This window comes from Cupressus sempervirens, chromosome 8, assembly GCF_028749045.1.
Source record: "Cupressus sempervirens isolate cs-2001-9-10 chromosome 8, ASM2874904v1, whole genome shotgun sequence".
Taxonomy (NCBI): Eukaryota; Viridiplantae; Streptophyta; class Pinopsida; order Cupressales; family Cupressaceae; genus Cupressus; species Cupressus sempervirens.
The window spans coordinates 141,731,226-141,755,883 of NC_143125.1; positions in this window are offsets into that span (position 1 = coordinate 141,731,226).

Sequence of the window (24,658 nt, forward strand, 5' to 3'; positions counted from 1 at the left end):
ATAGGGTAGATCATCAAAAGTGATCAAAATTATAACCCTAATAGATTAACTTTTTTATTGTAGTAGTGAATATTTGTGGGTGGCATCCCCACCCTAGTTTTACCTTCAACTTGAAGTGTTCCTAGGTTACCAAATTTTTGTCTTATGTGTTTACATTTAATGGATGTGATGCATGCTTAGATTTATTTCAACATTTGATATTTCAAGTTATGTTATACATAAGTTAGATAAGACACTACAACATTTGGGGTCAAATTGTGATGACAATGTAATTTGTGTTGATTTCATGTTTTTTTTTGCAATTATCCCTGACGCCATCACAATATCAATGTTGGCATTGTAATTGTGATGTCCCTTGAGTATAAAACAAAAAAAAACATGGGATAAATCATTCCCCATTTGTTTTGATTATAGAGAGCTGCATGGGAAAGATGGTTGATAGCTTCGAATGAGGGTGGAGAGATGTGAACATTGTCGTGCCCTTATTATTGTTGCATTTTTTTGTTGTGGCCTTTCTCTATAATTTCATTATTGTGATCTCTACAGTTTGTTGTTGTATAATTGCTCTATAATTTTATTGACGTACCCTTGCTCTACGATTTTGTTGCTATGTCGTACCTTGATGAAGGGTGCTCCCCTTAATACCATAACACATATAGGAAAAAAAATAACAAGAAATGAGAGAACAAAATATGGACTTCTTATTATCTCTGCAAATGCAGAATTAAAAAATTCATAAGTACAATATGCTAAACCACATAGGCACCTTCATTACAGCAATCTACAAGACTAAGTTGTAAACTACCACCTAGAGTTATCCTAGACAATGTTTGGACCTTTCTTAAATAGGCAATTTTATGCCACTTAGGAAGCTTCTAGGCATTCAAACTTAATACCTAGGGCTGATAGAACCTAAAAATACATATAGAGTCAGCCAAGTGCATCTTTAAAAATTATTTTAGAAATTTTGGGTAGCCCAACTTTGGAAGGCCATAACTCTCAAACCATTGCTTTGATTGACTATTATAAACACTTTTTGAAAATGCCAGCTCCTCATCTACAAGCTCGAAATCATGTATGCACCCTTTTGATGAGTTTTTGGACCTCATCTAGGCACTCTAAGGCCTCCAATGGTGAGCATGAAGATTTTTCTCCTAAAATTTCCATCAAAAATCTGCAATAACATCTCTAATACTTAAGCTGGAGTAATAAGAGTTTTTATGGTATGCTTATAATTCTAAAATGAACCTTTATGTAAAAATTATCAATATTTTGAGATCGTATGACAAGCTTACTAAAAATAACAAGTTCCCAAAAATAGTAACCCCTTGTCTATTATTCCTTATTAAAATAGAAAAGACTGAAAAGGAAATATTTTTGGGTGATGCAAGATTTCTCTTACACCTAGGATGCTTCTGCATCAGACACTTGAGGTAATTTTAAAAGTGACTTCGTAATGTCTTGGGTGTTCAAAGGAAAACCAAGATCGTTAACCTTCTTCCTTGCTAGCCATGATGAATCCTCTACTAGCCTTCCTTTCCATTTGACTAAGTATTCTTCATACATTTTGTTCCTTATTTTTTCCAACATGAGTGACCAGTATCTTGTCAATCTCCTTTGTAGATGAACTAGATGTTGGAATACTCCATTGTGTTTCTACAACTTTATCTCCATCACCTCCTTCACAATACCCTATCAAATTTGAAATATTAAATACTGGTGAAATATTTAATTCAGCAAGAAACTCCACTTCATAAGCATTTCTAGAATCATGTCTTTTCACTATCTTGCATGATCCAAACTTCTTCATCTTTAGCTTACTATATGTACCCACTGGAAAATACTCTTTTCTAAAATGAAGCATGACTTCATCTCCAATCTAAAATTCCTTATAACTCCTTTTCACATATGGCTTAGCCTTGTATTGTGTATTCATATTTATGATATGCTTCCTCACCTAATCATGGATATTCTTCAAATATTCAACAATTTTTTTTGTTTCAACACTAATTATCTCTCCTTTATCCAATAGCTACAATTTAGAAGCATTTCTTGGACTACTCCCATATACAATCTAGAATGGTGATTTAATAGTGCTCCTATTGACAAAATTATTATATGAAAATTTCACCTATGGTAAAATTAGATCCCATCATTTTGGCTTGTCTCCAACCAAACATCGCAACAAGTTTCCTAAACTACAATTCACAACTTCTATTTGTCCATTAGGCTATGGATGATGTGACGAACTAAACTTCAACTCTATCTTCAATTTCTTCCACAATGTATTCCAAAAATACCCAACAAATTTGGTATCTCAATCTAAAACTATACTCTTTGGAAAACCATGTAATCTCACCACTTCTTTGAAAAATAACTCTGCCACATGAACAACATCGCTAGTCTTCTTGCAAGGAATAAAATGTGCAATATTTGAAAACCTATCAACCACCACAAAAGTAGAATCATACCTTCGTTGTGTCCTCAATGATTCAAGAACAAAATTCATGTTGACATCTTCCCACAACTTCTTTGGTATAAGTAATGGCTGATACAACCTTATATTCCACTTCACTCCTTTTTCTATTTGACATAATCTGCAACTCTATACAAACTTCTTCACATCTTGTTGCAACTGTGGCTAGTAATAATTCTCAGCAACCAAAGAAATAGTTTTATCTCTACCAAAATTTCTAGCCAATCCTCCATTATGATTCTCCATGATGAGATTCTCTCTCATTAAACTTCTGGGAATGCACAATTGGCTTCCTTTGAACAATATACTGTCCTAGATTATGAAATCCAACCACTTTTCCTATCAAGTGTAATAGATTCTGTAAAAGCTTTACATGCTTTACCAAAATTAGGATCATCTGGATACAAAGTATTGAGTTCCTTGAACCCAACCACCTCTATCTGCATTTCTGTCAGCAAAAGTTGTCTTCTACTAAGAGCATGTGTAACTTTTTTAGACTTCTCACTCCTGTGTTTCAAAAAAATTGTATAACTCTGCAAAAACTCAACCCACTTCAAATGCATTTGGTTTAATTTTCCTTGACTATTCAAATATTGCAAAGCTTGATGATCAGTATACAAAACAAACTCCTTAGGAAGAAGATAGTGTCTCCACTTCTTCAATGCTTGAACTATAGCTTAAAATTCCTGATCATAAACAAAATATTTTCTTTTTTCATCATTCAAATTCTTACTAAAATAAGCAATAGGTCTACTTTCTTGGCTCAAAACAACTCATATTGTAGTACCACTAGCATCACAGTCTACTTGAAACACCTTGTCAAATTTAGGAAGTGCTAAAACATGCTTCTCAGTAACTTTCTATTTCAATAGATTAAAATTTGTATCTACTTCTACACTCCACTTGAATTTTTTCCTATCCCCTCTCATTTTTTCAGTCAAGGGTCCACAAATATTGCCAAAAAATCTTATGAACTTTCTATAAAAACTTGCTAGTCCATGAAAAGATCTTACTTCTATTGCACTCTTTGGAGTAGGTCATTCAATGATAGCCTTCACTTTCTTTGGGTCCATTTTCAAACCTTCTGTTGAGACTACAAATCCCAGGTACACCAACTCCTTCTTTACAAAACTATACTTCTTCAGGTTTATTAGTAACTTTTCTTCTCTCAACTTATTAAACACCTTGTGAATATGGATCAAACGCTCTTCGAATGTCTTACTAAAGATCAAAATATCATCTAGGTAAACAATGAAAAACTTATCCAAAAACTCCTTTAGTACCTCATTCATGAGCCTCACGAAAGTGTTTGGTGCATTGGTTAGCCCAAAAGGCATGACTAACCACTAGTACAGTCCTTCTTCTGTCTTGAAAGAAATCTTCAACTCATCACTTTCTCTAATATGAATCTGATGGTACCCACACTTCATATCTATCTTTGTGAAATACTCAACCCCACTCAAACAATTTATAATATCACCCATCCTTGGCAATGGAAATCCATACTTGATTGTGATCTTTTGATAGCATGAGAATCTATGCACATCCTCCATTCTTCATTCTTCTTTGCTACTAATACTACTAGTATAAGACATAGACTTGGACTCTCTCAAATCAACCCCTTCTACAAAAACTCCTGAACTTGTCTATTCAACTCTTCACTTTCTATTGGTGTCATTCTTTGCACTGCCTTGTTTGATTAATTGACTTCTAAAACCAAATCCATCTGGTGATTGATCTTCCTCATTGGGGAAAATCCATCAGGTACATTATCTGATACAATATGAGAAAAATAACCCAACATATCTCCAACTTATGCAAGTACCCCTTCTACTTCTTCTTTACTATCTTTTGGAATTATAGAAAAACACATATTGATGCAGGAGCATCCAGAAGTATAAGGGCAATCCTGTGTCACCCGAAAAAATGTACTTAGACTTAGTTTCTATTTGCTATGTTTTCATTTTTGGATACCCATTTGGGTCAAATAAAGGTTCCAACTCTCACAGTTCCACTATCAGTGCATTTGAAAATCCCAAAAAAATAGGAGCATGTATTTGGGCCATCATTTTGGTAAACTAGAAGGTGTGAATTGGCCAGATGAATGCAATCATGATTTAGAGCATTCCAAAAAAAGAATCAGGTCAATAGGCCCCACGGTTTGAAAGTTATTGCAGTTTTTTGGGTTTTGGAGACCTCCTAAGAATGCTTCAAAGTCAGGTTTGGGGCATTAAATGACCTCAAAAAGGGTTGAAAAATGGGGGATGAGAAAAGCTAGTCCATAGGGCTATAGAGCGCTTTGAGAGCTTTTCAAAAATGTAAACGGTTCATCAATCGGAGCTACGGTTCAAAAGTTATGCCTCTCAGAAGTTTGGTTACCATTTTTAGATTCTTCTAGATTTGCACTGACTTCTAACGCAGCTTCTGGAACCTTCTATTTTTTCGGTGGATGCCTACTATCACTTTCTAGAATGTACTCCTAGTCCTTAACCCTCCGAGGTCTATTTAAGCAAATTTTTGGCATTGTAAAAGGCAGTTCGGAGTGAAGTTTGAGAGGAGGTACTGAAAGGAGAAATTATCTCCAAATTTATGCTATTGTAAGCCCTTAGGGCATATTCTGAAGTTTATTTTCTCTATACTATTTGTAATAGCTTATTTTCTTAGTTAATATAATTTTTCCCTTTCTATTGTGTCCATTTTGTTCTTGGGTTGTGTCACCATCAAGTGGTATCAGAGCTGGTTTTCTTGAGTGTGTAGACAGAACGCCGACTGTGAGGCAGTTTGCACCAGGACTGTGTGGTTGTGGGTTTGAGTTAAGAAGATGCCTCCATGAAGAGAGCATGGTTGAAGAGCTAGAGCTATTAATCTTGAGGAGGTTAGATCCCTCCAAAGGTAGGTATAGGCATTGCAAGAGGAGCTCCATAGAGGAGCAAATGTTGCCGCAGGTGACGACAGTGAGGATGAAAATGAAGAAGAAGAAATGGGACCAGAAGGGGAACTTGATGGGGAAGTTCTGAATCCTGTAGAGGAAAGGCTTTTTAGGGCCATTACTAAATTTGGGAAAAGACTTACAATTGAAGTGGGTGTATTTTCAGGAAATCTGAAACCAGATGAGTTGATTGATTGGATCAATGAACTGGAAGAATACTTTGAGTATGAGGATATCAGGGACCCAGATAGGGTTAAGTTTGCAAAGGCCAAATTGAAAGGCCATGCAAAAATTTGGTGGCAAGAGGTTCAATTGGAAAGAAACAGAAGAGGAAAGGAGAAGATCAAAAAATGGGATCGCATGGTGGACAAATTGAAGAAGCAGTTCATTCCTGTGGACTACGAGCTTGATCTGTCTAAGAACATGCATGGGTTAAAGTAAGCAGGAAGATTAGTCCAAGAATATATAGAGGAATTTTACTGACTCTTGATAAGAGCAGGACATGCAGAAGCAAATAAGGAGAAGTTTGCTCATTATATTAGTGGGTTGCGACCTAGCATCAAAGAGGAATTAAGTCTAGTAAGAATGACCAACGTTGAAGAGGCATACCAGTTTGCCCTACGAGTTGAAGAGAAGTTGAATAAAAGGTTTAAAGGAAGACAAAGAGGCTGCGGTCAAGAAGGAAGAGGAAGTGGTAGATCATCTTGAGGCTGCAATGAAACCCAAAAGAAAAATGAAGATGTGGGTACTAGCAGGAACCAGAGGAATGAGGGTTTCAACCGCCCCCATGATCAAGACTTTGGAAATCAAAGAGGAAGAGGTAGAGGATGTGGACAAGGAAGAGGAGGCTTTTGTGGTACCTGTTTCCATTGCAATGAAGAAGTTCATCGTGCCTTTGAATTCCCTCAATGACAAGGAAGGACAGATAGGAGAGCTGAGGGCCAAGCTAGGGTTGCTCATGTGGATGAGGATGCAGAAAGAGGAGAGACCTTGGTAAATGAAAGAGTCCTACTAAGTGGTGAGATTGAACCAGGACAATGGAGGAGTTTGTTCCATACCAAATGCAAGTGTGAGGATAAATGTTGTGATGTGATCATTGATGGTGGTAGCACTGATAACCTAGTATCAGAAGAGATGGTCTCTAAGCTGAAGCTCAAGAGGGAGAAATATCCCCAGCCTTATTGGATTGCTTGGGTAAAAGATGATCATAAGGTCCTGGTAAGTGAACAATTTTTAGTAAAATTCAAAATTGGGAGTTACCATGATGAAGTTCTCTGTGATGTTATTTCGATGGATGTTTTCCATCTATTATTGGGTAGACCATGGCAGTTTGATAGACATGCAATGCATGATGGACATGCAAACACATACTCTCTCACAAAGGATGGAGTTCACCATAAATTGAAGCCCATGAAAAAGGAAGATGAAAAGGTATGTAGCAGTGCTAGAATTTTTCTTGTTGATGGAAGGAAGTTTTTAGATGGCATGAAACATCAGCATATGTGCTATGCTTTGATTCCTACGAAAGATAAAGAAGGTAGTAGTGAAATACCATTTGAAGTTTCAAATTTATTAGGGGAGTTTGGAGATATTATCTCTGATAATGTTCCAGATGGATTGCCACCAGTAAAGCAAATCAGTCATTAGTTAGATATGATTCCAGGAGCTAGTTTGCCTAAGAAGGCTGCCCATAGGATGACTCCTACTGAAACAAAGGAGCTAAATAGATAGGTTTAGGAGTTGTTGAGGAAGGGCTTGATTCGAGAGAGCCTGAGTCCATGTGCAGTACCTATAGTACTCACACCAAAGAAGGATGGAGAGTGGAGGATGTGTACAGATTCTTGAGCTATAAATAGGATCACCATCAAGTACCAGTTTCCTTTGCCAAGGATGGATGATATTATGGACTACTTGAGTGGAGCTCAGTACTTCACAAAGATAGATTTGAAGAGTGGTTATCACCAGATATGGATTTGAGAAGGAGATGAGTGGAAAATAGCCTTCAAGACCAAGGAGGGTTTTTATGAGTGGTTAGTCATGCCCTTTGGATTGACGAATGCCCCAAGCACCTTCATGCAGCTCATGAATGAGGTACTTAAGAAGTTCTTGGGAAAATTTGTTATTGTCTATTTGGATGATATTTTAATTTTCAGCAAGACTTTGGAAGAAAATTTATTGCATAGTCATAGTGTCCTTGAAAGGCTAAGGGAAGAGAAACTATTAATTAATTTGAAGAAGTGTAACTTTGCAAAAAGGGAGTTAGTCTATTTGGGGTTTGTTATATCACCTGAAGGTCTCAAAATGGATCCAGAGAAGGTAAAAGCCATCTTGGAATGGCCTACTCCAAGGTCTGCTACTGAAGTAAGATCATTTCATGGTCTGGTTAGTTTTTATAGGAAGTTTATTAAAAAATTTAGTGGTATATGGGCACCCCTAATTGATACAATAAGAGGGGATAGAAAAGAGTTCAAATGGACTGCAGCAGCTGTGAGAAGTTTTGAATTGCTGAAGAAGAAGGTGACAGAACAGCCTATGTTGGCACTTCCAAATTTTAGAAAGGTTTTCCAGGTAGATTGTGATGCTAGTGGCAGCGCTATTGGGGCTGTATTAAGCCAAGAAGGTAAGCCTATAGCATATTTTAGTGAAAAATTTAATGATGCAAAGAAGAAGTATTCTGTTTATGATCAAGAGTTCTATGCAATAGTTTAGGCCTTAAAGAAATGGAGGCATTATTTAATGCCAAAGGAATTTGTTTTGTATACTGATCATCAGGCATTACAGTACCTAAATAGTCAAGGTAAATTGAATCAGAGGCATATGAAGTGGGTAGAGTTCTTTCAGAGCTATACATTTGTGTTGAAGCATAGAAGTGGAAAATCTAACAGGGTTGCAGATGCACTAAGTAGGAGATAGTTGTTGCTTATAGTAATGCAGGTTAAAGTAGTTGGGTTTGATGAACTCAATAATTTGTACCCTGAGGATCCTAATTTTGTTGAAGCCTGGAAAGCTTGTAAAGAACCTGTTGTTGTAGATAGAACCAAGTGGTTCGATTATTTGATTCAGGATGGTATGTTGTTCAAAGGTAGTCAATTGTGCATTCCAAGGAGTTCCATGAGGGAAAATCTAATTAAGGAGAAACACACTGGAGGGATGGTAGGACATTTTGGTTGAGATAAGACCATTTCCATTCTTAGAGAACATTATTTTTGGCCTCAAATTTCACAGGATGTGAACAAGTTTGTACAGAGTTGCCAGGTTTGTCAAGTTGCCAAGGGGTTTATTCACAATACTGGCCTATATCAGCCATTGCATGTTCCATCAAGGCCATGAGAGGACATAAGTATGGATTTTGTTCTTGGATTGCCAAGGACACAAAGGGGTAATGACTCAGTATTCGTGGTGGTTGATAGGTTCTCCAAAATGGCACATTTCATTCCATGCCACAAAACTCATGATGTTGTCCATATTGCAGACTTGTTTTTCAAAGAGGTGGTAAGACTACATGGTCTTCCAAGGAGTATAGTTTCTGATAGAGATACTAAATTTGTGGGGTATTTCTGGAGGACATTGTGGAAAAAGTTGAGAACAAACATGAAATTCAGTTCCACACATCACCCACAAATTGACGGCCAAACAGAAGTGGTAAACAGAAGTCTGGAAAATTTGCTGAAATGTTTAGTTGGGGATAAGCCCAAGGGATGGGATTTGATTCTACCATAGGCAGAGTTTGCTTATAATAACTCTATAAATAGGAGTACTGGAAAATCACCATTCCAAATTGTATATGGGAGTAGCCTAAGGACTACACCAGAGCTGAGGAAGATAGAACAAGGGGAGAGGACAAGTGCTGAAGCTGAAGAATTTGCTGAACATATCAAGCGTCTACATGAGGAGGTTCAAGCACACATACCAAGATGAATCAAGAGTATAAAGCTAGGGCTGATCAAAGGATAAGACATAAGGAATTCCAAGAAGGATATTTAGTCATGGTGCACTTACAAAAAGAAATATTTCCAGCCAGTACTTACAACAAGCTGAAAATGAAGAAATTTGGCCCCTGCAAAATTCTGAAGAAACATGACTCAGGAAATGCATATGAGGTGGAGCTACCAGAAGGTGTTCACATTTCTCCCATCTTCAACATTGCAGATTTAACAGAGTATCATGATGATGGTGCAGATGAGGAGTTGGTTTTAGAGCCATGTCCAATTCTTGCTTCTAAGAAGGAGGAGATAGAAGACATTCTAGATCATCGTGTGGGTAGGAGTACTAGAAATTGACAGTATGAAGAGTATTTGGTCAAATGGAAAGGACGGCCGATCGAGACTCAACTTGGATTTCAACAGCTGAGGTTTCCCATTTGGGATTTCGTCTACCATCCATAAAGTGACAGGGTCACTTTTCAATCTACCCTGGGTGTCCGATGCAGGAGCATCTAGAGGTATAAGGGCAATCCTGTGTCACCCAAAAAAATGTACTTAGACTTAGTTTATGTTTGCTATGTTTTAATTTTTGAATACCCATTTGGGTCAAATAAAGGTTCCAACTTTCATAGTTCCACTATTAGTGCGTTTAAAAATCCCAAAAAAATAGGAGCATGTATTTGGGCCATCATTTTGGTAAACTAGAAGGTGTGAATTGGCCAAATGAATGCAATCATGATTTAGAGCATTCCAGAAAAAGAATCAGGTTAATAGGCCCCATGGTTTGAAAGTTATTGCAATTTTTTGAGTTTTGGAGACCTCCTAAGAATGCTTCAAAGTCAGGTTTGGGGCATTAAATGACCTCAAAAAGGGTCAAAAAATGGGCAACAAGTGAAGCTGGTCCATAGGGCTATAGAGCACTTTGAGAGCTTTTTGAAAATGTAAACGGTTCATCAATCAGAGCTACGGTTCAAAAGTTATGCCTCCCGAAAGTTTGGTTACCATTTCTGGATTCTTCTAGATTTGCACCAACTTCTAATGCAGCTTCTGGAACCTTCTATTTTGTCGGTGGATGCCTACTAGCACTTTCTAGAATGTACTCCTAGTCCTGAATCCTCCGGGGTCTATTTAAGAAGATTTTTGGCATTGTAAAAGGCAGTTCAGAGTGGAGTTTGAGAGGAGGTACTAAAAGGAGAAATTATCTCCAGATTTAAGCTATTGTAAGCCCTTAGGGTATATTCTGAAGTTTATTTTCTCTGTACTATTTGTAATAGCTTATTTTCTCAGTTAATATAATTTTTCCCTTTCTGTTGTGTCCATTTTGTTCTTGGGTTGTGTCACCATCACATATCCTCATGCTTCATACCTTTGAGAACCTCTTTTCCATCAACAAAACATATCCTAGCAGTGCTACATACCTTTTCTTCTTGCTCCTTGAATGGGTTCAACTTATGTTTCAATACATCCTTGGTCAAAGTGTAGGTATTTGCTCACCCATCTTGTTCAACATGCCTGTCAAACTGCCATGACCTACCTAGCACCATATGATATATGTTCATAGGTATGATATCACAAAGTATCTCATCTTGGTAGCTTCCAATCTTGAACTTCATTGAACACTATTCATTGACCATGACCTTATGGTCATCTTGTACCCAAGGAATACGGTATGGATGCAGATGTTTTTGTCTCTTTAGCTTCAACTTTGTGACTATCATTTTTGACACCAAATTATCAATACTTACACCATCAATGATCACATCACAACATGTATCTTTACATCTAAACCTTGTGCAAAACAAACTCCTTCTTTGATTAGGTTCATTCTCACCACTCAAGAATACCCTTTTGTTAACTAGGACTTCTCCTCTTTCAACATCTTCAAAATGTGGTGGTGTGGAATCTTCATCAACACGTGCAACTCTAGCCTGGCCTTCTATTCTTTGATTTTTACTTTCTTGGCTCTGGGAACATTAAAATGCTCTATGCCTTTCTTCTCCGTAGTGAAAACATTTCCCACAAAAGCCTCCTCTTCTAGATCCTTATCCTCTGCCTCTTCTTCTTTGATATCTATTGTTTTGACCATTGAAATGATTGGAATTGTTCCCCTCTAGTTCTGACTTCTATTTCCAACATCATCCTTGTTCTTGTAATCATCATTACAACCTCATAAGATCATCCCCCAATCTGTTGAGATAATGGGTGTTGCACACATTGCATAATATTGTTATTTGATTATTTTATTTTATTATGTAATGTTGTGCCTAGGTGAACGTGCAACATGTAAAGGTTCCCATGGAATATTCTTGATGAGTTGTATTGTAACATTGTGAAAATATTTTATGTAATTATTTAATATTGGGGAAAAGAATTAAATGGCCAATATTAAATGTGGGGTCAGTGGGTTAGGTAGCACATGGTTTTAGCACATGGTTTATGTAATACCACTTTGTAGTTTTGTGGGAGTTGCTACTATATAAGCAGCCACAAGGGTAGTTTTTGTAGAGAAAGAGAGTGAGAAAGAAAGAGTAAAGGAGAAGATAAAAGGCAAGAGTCAAGTGGGACAAGGCTTGACAGGTTAGCCAAGGGAGCATTTGTGAAGGTTGGAAGCATGGCATGGGATGTGTGGATTCATGTTTGTTCACATAGTTTTCTTGGTTGTGGCTATGGCCATGAAGGCTTCCATGGTTGTATGGCAATGGTATTTTTGCTAAATAATACATGATGATGGATGCTTTTGAAGGCTGGGTTTTTCCCTCAATGAGGGTTTCCCAGGGTATATCTTGTGTCACAATTTTGTGGGTATGTTGTCTAATTCTCTTGCATGTGGATTTTAATTTCATGTTTATTTCAGATCTATTATGGGTTATGTGGAAACGGTTATATTATTTGTTGCCAAGTTTCCTTACACAATCTTCTAGCATGACCTCTTCCACTATTCTTGTTGTCAAAATTCTTGCTCAGTTTCTCCTCAACTCTTAGAGAAAATTGGTATGCCTCCTCAATACTCTTCATGCAAACTAGACTCAACTTGTCCTGGATACTTGGCCTTTACCCATTAAGATAATGAGCCACTTTCTCCTTATCAGCTTTTGCATGGCTGGTTCTAATGAGAACTTGATAGAACTCTTCGGTATACTCTTGAATATATTTTCTTGCTATCTTCAACCCTTACATTTTCTTCAATAAATCAAGCTCATAATCCATGGGAATGAATTGGAACTTTAGTCTAGCTATCATCCCATCCCATCTTAAAATTTTGTCCTTTCCCTTTCTATGTTGCTCCAACTGAAGAACCTACCATCAGATCTTTACATGTCCCTTTAGTTTTTCCTTCGCAAACTTGACCCTATCAGGATCCTCAATATTTTCATACTCAAAGTACTCCTCTAATTCATTGATCCAATTGATCAACTCCTTTGGGATAAGATTTCTTGAAAATGTGGAAACTTCAAACTTAGATCTTTTTCCAATCTTGGAGATGGCCTTAAAAAGCCTCTCTTCCTTTGGGTTTAAAATTGCCTTTGCTTTGACATTTTCTTCTACTTCTACTTCATCCTCATCCTCACTTTCATCTCTCATGGGAAGATTTATTCCTCTATGTATTTTTTCTTCTAATACTTATATTTTTCTTTGTGGGGCTCTGAAACCCTCAAATGTAACACCTACAACTCTTCCAACACACTCTTTTTGGTGGCATTTTCACACTTCCATTAAAACCCTAGTGCAAACTACCTCACAATCAGAAATTTATCTATACACTCATAGTTGACAATCTATCTACACACTCAAGAACTCTAGCTCTAATACCATTTGATGAAGGGTGCTCCCCTAATACCATAACACATACATAAATAAAGAAACAACAACAAATGAGAGAAAAAAATATTGATTTATTATTATCACCACAAATGCAGAATTACATAATTCACAAGTATACTATGCTAACCCACATGGGTACCTTTATTATAGTAATCTGCAAGACTAAGTTGTGAACCACCACCCAGAGTTGTCCTAGACAATGTTTGAGTCTTTCTTAAATAGACAATTTTATATCATTCAAGAAGGTTCTAGACATTCACACTTAATACCAAGGGCTAATAGACCCTAACAATACATATAGAGTTGACCAAATACATCTTTGACAATAATTTTAGAAATTTTGGGTAGCCCAACTTTGGAAAGCTATACTCTCAAACCATTGCTCTGATTGACTATTATAATCATTTTTTAAAAATACCACCTCCTAATCTACAAGCTTAGAGCTACATAAGTTCCCATCTGTTGAGTTTTTGGACCTCATCTAGGAAATCTAAGGCCTCCAATAGTGAGCCTAAAGATTTTTCTCTAAAATTTGCCACTGAAAATTCATAATAACTTCTCTGATATTTAAGATGGAACAATGAGATTTTTATGGTAGGCTTATAATTCTAAAATGAACCTTCATGTAGAAAATGAGAACATTCCAAGCTCATATGACAAACTTACTAAAAATAGCAAGCTCCTAGAAATAGTAAACCCCTGTCTACTAGTCCATAAAATAGAAAAAGATTGAAAATAAAATATTTTTGGGTGATGCAAGATTGCTCCTACACCTAGGATGGTCCTGCATCATGCCCTTGTGATCTTCATGCCCTTTCTCTACAATTTTGTTTTCATTTCGTAACCTTGCTCTATGATTTCATTACCGTGTCATGCCCTTGCTTTACAATTTTGTTGTCATGCCCTAGCTCTTCCATTTTATTCAAGGGCTACATAAATGTTCTTTTCTTTTGCTTCTAAATAGGTATCTCTTTATATTTCCTTTTAAACATGTATATTTAAAGATCTTTTTAAAGGTGCTTATTACATCTTAGCACAACAAAAAATTGATCCAACTACATACATATTCCAGAATCCAAATAATAAAACAATAAAACTCACTCAACTCATGCTAAGTGACTTACCTCAAGATCCTCCACAAAAATAACACGAACTAGGAAAAAGGGCAGAGTTTGCGAGAAATTTTACAAAAATATATCATAGCATATACTTTTAGAAAGAAACTAGCCATAACCTAGTAAATTAGGTCTAGTTTTTGATTAGCTAGGTTGATTACAAATTTCTATAGAACTATCATTAGATTAGGTACAATAAAATGAACAATCAACTATTCCCATCTAGCATGATCAAAAATAATTTTCCCTGGTGATAAAATTGCATATGTAGATGCATCACTTGATGTCAAGCATGAAGCACATTCCCTAATTTATAATAAATGGTTGGACATAAGAGCTCCATGTGTTGGCCCAACAATGGAAGCCAAGGATGTAACCATGCATGTATTGATACACTCTCCCTGCGAGGATCCCAAGTATCTACTGTTGTTATTAATTTGGGCATCACTATATGATCCAAAATGTTATGAAGTACTGAAGATGATAGTAACTTCTACCATGTCTCTAGAAAATGTAGCATATGTTCAGGGTCCCTTGGCTCCCAAGAATTTGTAGTAGCTATTCCCACTGCTGGAAGAATAACTTCAATGAAGAATTGTGTGTAAGGAGTTGAAGAAGAAAGTTATGCTTCTGTGTAAATGCCATAATCATGAGGTTCATTCCCTTGTAGAAGCCTCTGCTACAATCACATTACTTCTAAACCATGCAAAGGATGTTGAATTGATTCCCAACCTTGAAATTTTTTTATAAGGATTTGATACTTGGGATCATCGTAGGGAGACTGTGCCAATACTTGAAACACTCTTATAAGCATTTGATATTTGGATTGTAAATTCTCAAAGACACTTGAAAGTGATTCCAATGTCATAATACCTACCATAAAACTTTCCTAGATTATATCTAGTGGCTCCCATAATATCCTCTATGTTGTCTAGTTGTTGTTTCTATCGTGCAGTCTCTTTCTAAAGCCACTCCTTCTCATTCTCTTTCTAAAGCCACTCCTCCTCTTTTCTCGTACCTTAAATTTTGATTATCAAAGTTTTGAATTTATGCCTCTACCTTATCTAAAATCAACTTCATAGTGTGTTGTAGCTTTGGCATAGGTTTTTGATCATCAATAGCTTTCATTTCATCATTTAAGTTTTCAAGATTGGTCAACACCCTCACTTGCGGATCTCTCATGTCAAGCACTTTTTGCATTATTTCAACACCATGTTCTTTCTTATGAGCTAATAGTTCTTTAGGTACATTTTCTTGTAAAATATTAATTTTGTTGAACAATTGTAAACTCTTAGAAAGTGCAATTTTGTTTTCATGTGTGTATGTATATATAATAAATAATAATAATATTTTCATGTATGTCAAAATAATAACTAACGTTACCATTGAATCATATAATAATGAAGTAATCAACCTAGTTAATCAGCAACTAGACCAATTTAATTACTATTTCCAATGTCATAGTACCTACTACAACACTTTACTAGATTCTATACAGTGGCTCCCCTAATATCCTCTATTTTTTCTAGTTGTTGTTTCTGCTATGTAGTCTCTTTCTAAAGCTTCTCCTTCTACTTCTCTTTCCAAAGTCGTTCCTTCTCCTTCGCTCTTGTGCCTTAAATTTTGATTATCAAAATTTTGAATAGCTGCCTTTGGCATAGGTGTTTGATCATTGATAGCTTTGTTTTCAGCAATCAAGTTTTCAAGATTGGTCAAAACCCTCACTTACGGACCTCTCATGTTAAGCAATTTTTGTTCTATTTCAACAATATTTTCTTGTAAAATATTAATTTTGTTGAACAATTGTAAACTCTTAGAAAGTGCATTATTTTTTTCATGTATGTGTGTATGTAAGTATGTATGTATATATGTATGTATGTATATACATATATATACACATGTACACATATGTGTGTGTGTGTGTGTGTGTGTGTGTGTGTCTATATATATATATATATATATATATATATATTGTTGCCCCACTTTTTTTCTTCAGATCTTTTTCAAAAGTGGGCTCTATGTATCCTAGTAAAGACTAAAGTTCATTCTAGTATGCATTCAAGTCTAGGTCTAGTCTTGATAGGCAGGTGGTCTTCATCAAGTTTTCCCTAAATCTCTCTTCTATTTTGGAAGTCTGGTAGGTTGCTATCAAAATCCATGTAATATGTCAAGTAGTTTTAGTAGCCAACCCGATGAAGTCCAATATTTTCTCATTCTAAATGAATCATGTTCACATAATGGTTTCTAATGCTTTGCAATTCTTAAAGATTTCTCATTTCTATAGTACCTAAAAAGAAAGAGTATATCGCTGTGAATTTAGTGACTATCAATAGATGAGTTAATTAATTTCAAGCTATACTGATGGTCGATAAAATAAGACATTGGCAAAAAATCTCATGTTGCCTTCTCCTCGATGGGTTTTCAACCCATAAAGGTGATTTTCTGTAGGAACTCAATTGAAGATGCATCTAGCTTAAAGATATTCAAAAGTCACAAATACCCAACTAAATTGATAGTTAAATCTTAGATCAGGTCCTTAATTATAATCTAAACTCACTAGAATCAAAGTACAAAGCTCCAATGGAAAATCTTAAATCACATTCTCCTTGGCAGGTTTTCAACTCGTGAAGGTGATTTTTCACAAAATTGATATAAGTAAAATTCAAGATGCTAGGTAACCTTTGAGGGAATAATTATACCTTGTTTAGGCATCCTGAACAATAAAAATCATTCTTTATCAAAGATTTAACCATATAGAAGAGTTAGTGGAAAATCTCATATCACCTTCTCTTTGACGAGTTTTCAACCCATGAAGGCAATTCTTCACCTCATCAAGGAAATCGAGCCAATAAAGAAGATTTGGTTTGAATGAAGAGCCTAATACATAGTAGGATGATAGTGGAATAGAAATAGGCTATCACAAATGAATGATGTGATTGAGATCTTACTCAACAGATTTTCATCGACTAAGTACTCCAAAAGCCATTCTCTGAAAGTAAGGAGAAACAAAAAAGTAAATAATGGGTCAATATAAAGTTACCATTACAACTAACAAAACTGTGAAAATAATTTTAAATATCCATTGAACCTTTGCATTTACTTTTAATGGGCATTTCCTTAAATTATCACTCATGTGGCATGAGTTATGAAGTTTAATAGATGAATCAGGATCCTTATATAAAAAAACACAGAAATGTGAATAAGTTACCTTGTTTCTTGATTTCTCATTTTTACCAATGCGCATAGCTTTTGAAAGCCAATGATTGTAGAATTTTTTTGTCTTATACACCCTTTGATTCAAAATCCTATTTGTAAGATATGAGCACTAATTTTGTGACTTTTGATAGTTTGACTAGGATCAAGTCACAATTGCAAGACTACACAGACACGTCCCTCCATTTCTATGATATGGCAGATTTCCTTAAGAGGTTGAGAGCTGAACGTGTTCACCCTATTACTAAGAAACTATGGGGAAGTAGTTTAGTTGAATCTATTGGTTTCTTGATTGTGGTGCAAGCCCTAGTTCTCATTTATGAATGTATCCAATATTACAATCTAGAAACAAAGCATATAGTTCTACTTGATGACACCATGTTGATTTTGATTAACGAACAAATGGCGGTGAGTTTCCTTTGTGTGCTAGAACAAGAGGAGTTTTCTAACCTAACTATTAGCGGGACCATTTTGGAATTCTTAGTGAAGAAGATGATCAAGAGGAAGGGGATCATGAGGATATAGTTCCAGAAGCCATGGAGCGACAAGAGAAAAGTCCCCAAAACCTTGTTCGGGTCCAACCTCAAACTAGAAATAATTGACATTCTAGTTCTTCTGCACAGATTGAGAGGTGAAATAGAAGCCCTAAATTTTGTTGAATAATTCATCTTTTTGGCTTAGGTAGTATGTGGACACACAATATATTGATTGGGTGCAAGAGGTAAGTGAGATTATGTCCAATACCCTCCAAACGCCAAGTTTTACAATTCATTCTATAAGTCTTCTTTCTTGATATATATGCTAGCCTCTTTACAACTATGGCTTGGTCTCCCATGTCTCAATAATTTCCTAGACAATGTTAAGTCATATGAGTTTTATCCTTGCCCTTAGATGCAGAATAGCTATGAGAATATGTAAGAGTGAATGATTCATTTACTATGAGAATTCATAGGGAATTGTAAGGGTACCCAAAATAGAGATTCTCCCTTGAAGCCATGGCTACCATCAACCAATTTGGCTATTATTTTATCTAGTTTTCATCTTTTTCTTTTCTATGTCTTGTAGCCTTTGATGGTTTTCCCGTGAAGCTACCAAGATATCTGAGTGACATAATAGTATTGGTCAAGATCATTTGACAAGCTCTATAGGTGAATGTCCCGAGCGAGAGTCTATGAAAGAAAGGGTCTGCATTTCCCATGAAGGTTGGAGCATTTAACTATGACTCCAGATTTGATGCTAAGAACATGATGAAGATTTTTGAGAAGAAACACAAGTTGGATATGTATGAGGTCTTAAGACCTATGTTTGACCCTAACGAGTATGCCAAGGATGTTTTGCAGATTGTGAGTGTGGTAAAACACATCAACAATATATAAGGTCCCTCCCCTAGTACCCTATTATAGATATTAATAACACAAATATGGTCAAAGCTAGAAAACATAAGGGAGGAAATGTCCTATTTCTGTCTCTAGTGGAATAGAATGTGAATTATATATTGTTACCATATGCCTATGAAAAGATGATGGTAAGAAGGTTTCAAGATCTAAGTATTGCATGGTTGACATGTTTCTTATCTATAATGAACCTAAGAATTTAGTTAGACTGATGTATATATTTTAGTTATTGATGTACTAAGTACCCTATGCAAAATTTCATTAGGTCGATAAGCTAATACCTGTGGAATAAAGGCTCAAGATGACATAACTCAAAAACTACATGAATGGGTCCATAATATTTTATGGCATATTAATATAATTGAATTAGATGGTTATTATGGAAAGATGATTCAACACCCACTCTTTTGAATAATATTAATAGTCCTAAGATGAAAATTTTTATCAAATTTGGACAAATGTCTACATAGTAGAACTCGATATGATGTAATCTAATAAGTTAATTAGGTGGATATCTTGGTAATTATAAGGAAAGATTTTATGGACCAATAAAGTAAAATCAATTTATTCTATGTTGGACTCCAAAAACTATGTGACATGACTATGCAAACATCTTGCTAACTAAAATAATTGATACACTTTATAATGTATTATCTCATAATGAATGTGGGATAATGTTAGAAACCAAACTTTATTTAACTGAATCAAGGGATATTAGTTAAGATGCTTACATTCTGATAATTTTGACCTAAAATATGTATTTGGAACTAATCTTCATATTGGCTAATTTAATAGTATAGATTCAACATTTCATCATTATGATAAGAAACGAATTATGATGTGATTTAAAATGCTAGTTGATCTTTTGATTTGATATTAATGTGATGTGCAAATTTTGATATTTGAACATTTTGAATGTTATATTGAAATGATTAAGTAAAGGAATTACATTGAGTTATGTTAATATGGATTATGTAACATTTAAATTCTTATGCATTTATGATATGTATTTTATATGAACTTCTTGGACTATTGATGCTCGATTTTAGTGTTCAGGACGTAGAACCATAGAAATTTTTGGGGGAAACAAGTTCCAAACCTATGTGAACATGGTTTAGCCAAGTTGAATCTTTGGAAGATTCAAAAACCTCGTTGTGATGTATTTTATTTTGTAAATGTAAGATTTCCTGTGTGTGAAATTGTTAATTTCAAAGATGCATTAGGAACATGTCATGATGATGTGGAATGTGCTTTTATGTGTCACTTGATATTTGTAGATTTTTGTGTGTTAATGACATGTCACCTAGGGTTTTGGTCTTACTAGCATTTTACCCTAAAACTAATTATCTTGTTAATGACTAAGTAAACCTACTTGACAAGGGATAGGATGGGTCACAATCAAAGGAAACTCAAAATTAGACTTGACTAGGGTTTTGAAGGGTCATTAGGTGGTCCCAAATTGTCTTTTGTGTGAAAATAAGCTACCCATATGATTGTATAACATGTTAGGGATTTAATTTTGACCATGTTGATGTCTAAGTAGTCTATGGGGCCCTTTTACCCATGCATTCTTCCACTAGTTCGAAAATGGAGTTGTCACATGAGTTCCTCCCCACATTTCCACTAAGTTAAATATATAAACTTAGGGGAGATAAGTTTGTAGGAGGAGGTGTAATGCAGGAGCATCCCGGGTGCAAGGGCATCTTACATCACCCAAAAATATTTGTATTTTAGTCTTTTCTATTTTAATAAGGACTAGTAGATAGGGTGGTTACTATTTATGGGAACTTTATATTTTTAGTAAGTTTGTCATACGAGTTTAGAATGTTCTCATTTTCTATAAGAAGGTTCATTTTAGAGTTGTAAGCCTACCATAAAAATCTCATTTCTCAAGCATTAGTATTAGAGAAATTATTGTAGATTTTCAGTGAAAAAAATTGTAGAAAAATCTTCAGGCTCACCATTGGAGCCCTTAGAGTGCTTGGATGAGGTCCAAGAACTCAAGTGAAGGGTGCTAGTACCATTCCAAGACTGTAGATCAGAAGCTAGCATTTCAACAAAGTGGTTACAATAGCCAATCAGATCAATGATTCATGAGTTATGGCCTTTGAAAGTTGGGCTACCAAAATTTCCAAAATTATTTGTCAAAGATGTATTTGGCCAACTCCATGTGTATTGTTGGGGTCTATTGGCCCTAGGTATTAAGTTTGAGCATCGAGAACCTTCTTAGGTAGCATAAAACTGTCTATTTAAGAAAGGCCCAAACATTGTCTAGGACAGCTCTAGGTGATAGTTCATAGCCTATCTTGCAAATTATTGTACTAAAGGTGCCCATGTGGGTTAGCATATTGTACTTATGAATTTTTTAATTCTACTTTTGTGGTGCAAATACAAAGTCCATATTTTGTTCTTGCATTTTCTATTATTTCTATGTTTCTCTTATGAGTTTATGGTATTAAGGGGAGCTCCTTGCATCAAGTGGTATTAGACCTAGAGTTCTTGAGTGTGTGGACACATTGCCAACTATGAGGTAGTTCACACCAAGACCATGGTTTGGGCTAAGTGTATAGACATATCATGGATTGTGAGGCAATTTGCACGAGGGTTTCAATGAAAGCATGAAAATGCCTCCATGAAGAGAGCATGATGGAAGAGCTATAGGTATTAAACCTGAGGGTTTTTGAGCCCTCCAATGAAAAATTAAATCATTGGAAGAAAAAATGCATAGAAGAATGGATCTTCTCATAAGAGATGAAAGCAAGGATGAGGATGAAGTAGAAGAAATTTTTGAAGCAAATGCAGTTCTAAATCTAGAGGAAGAGAGGCTTTTTAGGGCCATCTCCAAGATTGAAAAAAGACCTAAATTTGAGGTTCCCACATTTTCAAGAAATCTTAACCCAAAGGAGCTGATTGATTGGATCAATGAACTAGAGGAGTACTTTGAGTATGAAGATATTGATGATCCTGATAGGGTAAAGTTTGCAAAGGAAAAACTAAAGAGATATGCAAAGATCTGGTGGCAGGAGGTTCAGTTGGAGTGAAATAGGAAGGGAAAGGACAAAATCACCAGATTAGATTGGAAGAAAGATAAATTGAAATGAAAATTCATTCCTATGGATTATGAGCTTGATCTATTGAAGAAAATGCAAGGGTTGAATCAAGCAGGAAAATCCATTCAAGAGTATATTGAAGAGTTCTATTGAGTTCTCATTAGAACCGTCCATGCATAAGTTGATAAGGAGAAAGTTGCATGTTATCTTAATGGATTAAGGACAAGCATTTAGGATGAGCTAATTTTGGTTCGAATGAGTAGTATTGAGGAGGCATACTAGTTTTCCCTAAGAGTTGAGGAGAAACTGAGCAAGAAGTTTGACAATAAGAATAGTGGAATAGGTCGTGGTGGAAGATCTAGTGGACAATCTTATGGTGATGATGATAAAAAAAATAAGGATGAGGCTAGAAGTAGTAGTTAGAACAAGAGGGGAAATAATTTCAATCATTTCCATAATCATAACAATAGAGATCAAAGAGGAGGAGGCAAAGGATAAGGATCTAGAAGAGGAGGCTTCTGTGGAAAATGTTTTCACTATGGAGAAGAAGGGCATAGTGCATTTGAATCTACCCAGTGACAAGGAAGGAAAAATTAAAGAACAGAAGGTCAGGTGAGAGTTGCACATGTTGATAAAGATGCTAGATCCTCAAATTCTAAAGATGTTGAAAGACGAAAAGTCCTAGTTAACCAAAGAGTCCTGTTGAGTGGTGAGAATGAACCTGAGAAAAGAAGGAGCTTGTTTTGCACAAGGTGCAGATGTGAAGATAAGTTTTGTGATGTGATCATTGATGGTGGAAGTATTGATAATCTAGTATCTAAAATTATGGTCACCAAGATGAAGCTAAAGAGGTAGAAACAACCACATCTAGATACTGTATTGATTGGGTGCAAGATGACCACAAGGTCATGGTCAATGAGTAGTGCTTAGTGAAGTTCAATATTGGAAGCTACCAGGATGAGGTACTATGTGATATCATCCCTATGGACATATGTCATATGTTTTTGGGTAGGCCATGGTAGTTTGACAAGTATGTTGTACATGATGGGAAAGCAAATACCTACACTCTAACTAAGGATAGAGTGAGACATAAGTTGAAGCTGTTGAAGGATAAAGAAGAAAAGGTATGTGGTGCTGCCATAATATGTTTTGTTGATGGAAAAGAGTTTCTTAAAGGTATGAAGCATGAGCCTATGTGTTTCCCTATAATTCCTAAAGATACTAAGGAAGAAGTAGATGAGATGCCTACATAAGTTGTATATATGTTGGGAGAGTTTTCTGATATTGTATTAGATAATTTTTTACCCCTAGTTAGGAATATCATAGATAGATTTGGTTCTAGGAGCCAATTTTCCAAACAAGGCAGTGCACAAAATGACACCAATAGAAAGTGAAGAGTTGAACAAGCAAGTTCATGAGTTGTTGCAAAAGGGGTTGATTTGAGAGAGTATGATTCCATGTGATGTACCAGCAATATTAGTACCCAAGAAGAATGGAGAATGGAGGATGTGCATAGATTCTCACACTATCAAAAAGATCACAATAAAGTATAGATCTCTATTGCCAAGGATGGATGATATTATGAACTATTTGAGTGGAGCTAATTATTTCACAAAGATAGATTTGAAGAGTGGGTACCATTAGATTCATATCAAAGAAGGTGATGACTAGAAGACTACTTTCAAGGCAAGGGAAGGACTATGTGAGTGGTTAGTCATGCCTTTTGGGCTAACCAATGCACCAAGCACTTTTATGAGGCTCATGAATGAGGTACTGAAGGAGTTTCTAGATAAGTTTTTCTTGTTTGCCTAGATGATATAATGATCTTTAGTAAGAAATTAGAGGAGCATTTGATTCATATTTGCAAGGTGTTTGATAAGTTGAGGGAAGAAAAGTCGTTGATAAACTTAAAGAAATGTAGTTTTGTAAAGAAAGAGTTGGTGTACCTGAGATTTGTAGTCTTAGGAGAAGGTCTAAAAATGGACCTAAAGAAAGTGAAGGCTATCCTGGAATGGATTACTCCAAGGAGTGTGATAGAGGTAAGATATTTTCATTGACTGGCTACATTTTACAGAAAGTTCATAAGAAGTTTTAGTAGTATTTGTGGACCCTTGACTAAAACAATGAGAGGGGATAGGAAAGAGTTTAAGTGGACTATAGGAGCAAATAAGTGCTAAAAGGGTTTAAGTGGACTATAGGAGAAAATAAGAGTCAAGGAAAATTGAACCAAATACATTTAAAGTGGGTTGAGTTTTTGCAAAGTTATACATTTATTTTGAAACATAGTAGTGGGAAGTCTAACAAAGTTGCAGATGCTCTTAGTAGAGGACAACTTTTGCTGAAAAAAATATAGATAGAGGTGGTTGGGTTCAAGGAACTTAGTACATTTTATCTAGATGATCCTAATTTTGGTGAAGCATGGAAGGCTTGTACAGAACTTGTTACACTTGACATGACAAAGTGACTGGATTTCATGGTCTAGGATAATATGTTGTTCAAAGGAAGCTAGTTGTGCATTCCCAGAAGTTCAATGAGAGAGAATCTCATCAAGAAGAAGCATAGTGGAGGATTGGCTGGACATTTTGGCAGAGATAAATCTCTAGATTTGGTTGCTAAAAATTCTTACTAGCCACAGTTGTAGCAAGATGTGATGAAATCTATACAAAGTTGTAAATTATTTCAGATGGAAAAAGGAGTGAAGTAGAATACAGTGTTGTATAAACCATTAACTATACC